This window comes from Prenolepis imparis, unplaced genomic scaffold, assembly GCF_030444845.1.
Source record: "Prenolepis imparis isolate NDT839.2.m4 unplaced genomic scaffold, iyPreImpa1.0 SCAF_1, whole genome shotgun sequence".
In the NCBI taxonomy this organism is placed as follows: Eukaryota; Metazoa; Arthropoda; class Insecta; order Hymenoptera; family Formicidae; genus Prenolepis; species Prenolepis imparis.
Genome location: NW_028141159.1, coordinates 19,143,039 through 19,148,503, shown reverse-complemented (window position 1 = coordinate 19,148,503; position 5,465 = coordinate 19,143,039). Strand labels below are relative to the sequence as shown.

Sequence of the window (5,465 nt, the reverse complement as noted above, 5' to 3'; positions counted from 1 at the left end):
TAAATCTGATTAACTTGCCTATCGTCACTCTGTCTCGTATCACTGTCTCTAATTTATTTGGATTTATTATTTTAGAGAGAAACTACATACTAGTTTTTTTCAATATTAATTAAACCTAAGTTAATCAAAAGTAAGATAAAATTAATTACCTCAATTTTAAATAAATAATATGTTTTATAGCATTTCAACTTTGCTCATATAATGACGAGCGAATAAAAATATCGAAAGTAACATTAACATAAATGCCAATAATATATAAGTAGAAATATGCAGTAGAAGATAAAATCAAAATATTTATATTATTATTATAAATACTTTATAAATAAAATCACGAAAAATTATGCGGCAACAGACAAATTAATCTAATAAAATATATATCATAATAAATTTAATTAATAATTATTCGCAAAAAAAAGAAGTCGCGAGGGTCCAAGCGGAATCCTTCGAACGGAGTCAAAGTTGAAAGATTGCCGGCGTATTTGACGAGAAGGGGTGGATTTAGTTACGATCCCCTCGAAACGCAATTTGACTTCGGTCGCAACAGAACGCAACGACGTATATCCGCAACCCCGCAAACCCCGTCACGGCGGTTGTTGCATAAACGTACATATTTATTTATCACCGCATAATCCCTGTGACTTCCCCTGCCGACGAGGGTTTTGCCGCGCGGCAGTTTGACGGTCCCCGGCGGAGTTACCCCCTCAGCCGCTTATAAATTACATCGGGGCTCGAGCGAGGTTTAAGGGCCTGCTTAAGTTGTCAAAGCAATCGGGGAGTTAAACGCCCTGGCGCCGGGGGTGAGCGTCCTTAATGCCTTTTCGAGCGGATCCACGAAACGCGCGGAGTCAGGCGGCGAACCGCGGAGAATAATTGGGGGAAGCAAGTAGACTCCATTCCTCTGAAGTTTTGAAAGGTAGAAATAGCATCGGACAAACTTTGACTAACTTGCATTACGCTAAGTATATTTTTAATCTTATACATCTCGTGATTTTTTAAAATGCAAAGCTTGCATTTTAAATGTATTATTGGTGATTATTCAGCTTCTTCATTTTTTAATTAATATTAAACAATAGAGAGCTATACAATATATTTTATCTCATTAGTATTTAAATATTTAAAAAATATATAAAATATTATATACTATATAAATGTATTCTCCATGCTAAATAGTGCGAAAGGAATTTTTCCAACTCATCGAATATTACGCCTTCAAAATTCTTATTTCCAATAAATTTTCCGATATTGAATTGTTACGACTTTGGAAGACTTCTTTCTCCTAAGCTTAAAATATCGATAAAGACGAAAGAACACGTTTACCTAAAGTTATTATCGTCTATATCAATCTGCCCTATCAATATCAAAAAGAAACTGCCTGTACAAAGATTTTTCAGTAGTTTAAGCCTGATTATGATCAGACATACACAAAATGTATACCGCTCGCGTTAACTAAGGATTAAAAGAGCATCGTCAAAGGTAGGACGACGAATCGACACTTCCTACAAGACACCTGTATCGAACCCTTTCACGATCGACCCCCTTTCCCCTTCGCCACCCCTCGCAATCGTAAGTCCCGCGGGGGTAACGAATTTCGATATCCATCCTCCGACGAGAGAAGGCGAGCATAGGCATGGCGGCATGCGGGGATGGAAGGCAAGCAGCGTGATAGTATTGACTCGCTTTCGCGGATGTGCGGGGGCGGAGTTTTCGACCTGTCTCCCCCGGTGTTCCCCGCAACCCTATGTCCTCCCGCTGCCTCCAGGAAACCGGGGTCGTGCCAGGCTCGATCGGGTCGGTCGGGAAGGGTGAGACTGACTCTCGTCGCACGGGGCTGTCAACCCCCCACCCACGCGACGACAAAACTCCCGCTGAAGGGTGACCCAGCAATGGCGGCGGGACTTGTTGTATTTCGCTTTCGAGGTGAGCTCTCTCTCTCCATTCCCTTCTATCTTCTCGATTCTATCCCTGTTCTCCCCCTGCTCCACCGATCTCGCGAACCAAAACGAGATGGTGGCGAACGGGGAGGTGTGAGCGAGTGGCGGAAGGAGAGAGAGAGCGACGGTGAAGAGGAGGAAGAGTGTATAGCGATCTCCGGAGTTTCAAAGGGATGAAGGGGGAAAGCAGAAAGAGAGAGAAAGAGGATGGAGGACTATATCGCTCGGAAGCAGCAACCTCCATTTATTTTATTACATTATCATACCAACTAGGCGCTCGATAAGTGGGGCTTTAAAGCGATGGTTCTCAAATCGTTTCGTACAAAACTTCCGCGCGCGACTTTTGCTGACAGCGACGCTCGCTTCGACGTCATCCTGAAGCATCGTACACTTCATTTCTTCAAAAATCTAGATCAAAAATCTAATTAAACATGCGAAATTTTAAACATGTTAAGAGACAGAATTAAAATTTTTTTTCTCATACATCGCTAAAAATCGAAAAAAATTAATATTAGAACATTTATCAATTATTTTAGAGAATTAATTAACAATTAGAGCATCACGTATTTTTTTCTCATTATTAGAAAAATTAGATTACGGATATATCTCTTCTTAAAAGAGAACATCTCTTTGATACTTAAAATGCAAGTGCATATAAAATTTACATTACGTGTGTGTATGTAGAATATTATTATAATTATAATGTATAATTATAATTATTTCATTAGATATTATTATTCTTAATTTTATCAGTTTAAAGTGACTTAACAATGCTAATGTTAATAAAACACATTTTAAAAATTTTTCTCCTGTACTTCAAGTACAGTAATATTCGTTGCATGTATAAAAAATGTATAACGAGATAATAAAAAATTCTGATAAATTTAATTATCGTAAATAAATGAATAAAAAACGCACTAATTTTTAATAAAATTGCAAAACATTTTATTTAAAAAAATATTAAAGCTTTAAATTTGTTTAACAAGACCTTCAATAACAAGTTTGAAAAATATATACTTATTTAAATATTAAATTATGACAATAGAGAAAAATCACACGATTCCAAATGTATATTATGTATAATTCTGCATGAATAATTTTTCGAAAAATCTTACAAATATAAAAATGGCAATTATACAGTTTTTTCTATCATGACACTGATTCATTCAGTAGTCATTATAGATCTCATTTAAAATTTCTGTTGCAATACCGATGTATCGTTTTGCGCTTTAACCGCGATTAGCCAATTATTAAATCCGAATCATTGACTCAATTAAATCAGGCCAATATGAAATTTTTACCGCACGCTTTTTCGGCGGGGATTGATATGGAAAATTTGTGAACGAGCAACGAGACAAACAAACGTGTGTTGCGACAATACGCAAACGCGTGTAGTCGAAAACGCGGCTTCAATTACATATATCATAAACGGAATTTGATGCAACGCATTTTGTTTGAGCATTAAATCGCGCATCGGTCCACGCCAGCCGCTCGTTAAGTAGAATTAAAACCGGAAGCGACACACGTAGAGCACTGTGCAATTTAACGACCATCGATTATCAACGAGAGTTTAAATTGAGCGCGAATACAATTATCCTGGCGGATTTTACAATCTCGTTAGACATATCCTTTTCACTAGGCACGCGGCCGATTTAATTCGCGCAAACATTCGCCGTCGAATAATATCTCTTCTTCGCGCCAATGATCCTCTCGGCGACAATGTTTCGGTGATAAATAAATCGCTCAGGCCGAAATTTTTCTTTTGACGAAGGTAAAACTATTATGAAAAGTAACATTTTGCATAAAATATGTAATTTCTATAAAACAGATTGATAATTACATTATATTTTATTTTATTTTATTATAATATTATCATATATTTTAACTTTTAATAAATCAAAAGATATTAAATAAAAACCTATAAACGTTATAAATTATTTTTAAAAAGGAGTGATGAGAACATTAATATTTATTATTCATATAAAATACGATTTATATTTTACAAATCAAACGGAGTTAACATGTTGAAAATAAATCCTGTCTATAGAGAATTAAATCAATTAATCGGATCAATCTTGATTCCAGTACTTAAAATAAATATATAATTATATATCCTAATAAAAATTTAATATTTATTAGCAAATAGTGGCATAAAAAAAGCATATATTAAATCTAATTTTTTAATAAATTTTATATTTATCATTGTGTGTATGTGAAAAATCAATGCAGTCTTTTCTAAAGAAAAGGCAAAGGGAACAGTAAAGAGAGTCAATCGGGTCGAGAAGGAACGAATCCTCTTTCCGTTTGTGGATATTCGAGATGAAGTGGCCGCCCTTCAGGTCGAGAACGAAGACGAACCGTAATCCTGGGGAGTACGTGAGGCGGAAGTCTGATTTCTTAAACAGAACTCCAGGACTCGCGGGGTTTGGATGAAAAATTCACAGAGATTTCATTAGGGTAGCTACCTTGTAAACAGCGATGGACTGTACGTACAATTGACGAGATATATAGACTCAAGAAACGGCCAGAAAAATCATTAACTCTCTATTGGGTGTTTCTGAAATCAACACCATAATGTCTGCGAGAAAAATAAATATTCGATAAGTATTCAAAAAATTGTCTCTTATTAAAAAATTATGATTTAAATATAAAAACATCTTGTGTAGGCGTGTAAACTATTTTCAAAAGATCGTATTTCTACGATTTTATATTTTATAATTAAATTAAATATAAGGATTTAAAAAATATCCATATTATGTTTCTCTCTCTCGTATGCATATAATACATAAAATCATATTAAAGTTTTAATGGTATATCATCTACAAAGTATTCTATTGTAACTTGATCGCGAAAATTATTTTATATTAAAAACAAGAGACTGCGGTAAGATTTCTGAGAAAAGGTTTGTCGAGAATGAAGCTGCAGCGGTCAGAAGAGACTGTCGGACTACCTTCATCCCCACATCCTCCATTCCTCATCCTCCCTCTTTCCTAAAATCAATAGGTACGTCGCCGCCCGTCACGCCGTGAATTGTACAATATTATTGTTAAACGATTAAACAATATATATTATAAGCCACGCCGACATGCAATTGTTAATGCACGGTCGTGTATCATCAACATAATTGTCAATAAAATATATGTTGAACATCTATAAATTCTATTCTCTAGATAATAATCAAGTTTTACGATAAAACATTTATTTTACAACAGCTATTTATAAAAAAAACACAATATAATTTCATAATTAATTATAATAAGATGTATATATTTATATATATATAATATCCCTTATATTTATATATATATAATATATAAATCCATGAAACTGTATGATTCTTTTGTAAAAAATTTTCATTAATTTTGCTACAATCATAGTTCATTGAAGCTTGAAAGTGACAGTCTTCGCAAGATAACATCCCTTCACCAATCACGACAATGTCGTTACAATTATCTCTCCAATTATTTTCTTTCCACTCAGACAACGTTTGCTCGTCGCGTGCCGATGGTTTGTCATCCGTAAAGCTGCGCGATT

At 34.8% G+C, this 5,465-nt stretch overlaps 1 protein-coding gene across 1 annotated transcript in view; it reads right to left on the bottom strand.

Annotated features, from left to right (window-relative positions):
- Mon2 (Mon2 homolog, regulator of endosome-to-Golgi trafficking) overlaps positions 1-5,465 on the bottom strand; it is a 77,589-nt gene that overhangs the window by 25,421 nt on the left and 46,703 nt on the right. The gene's annotated exons all lie outside the window — the stretch shown is intronic.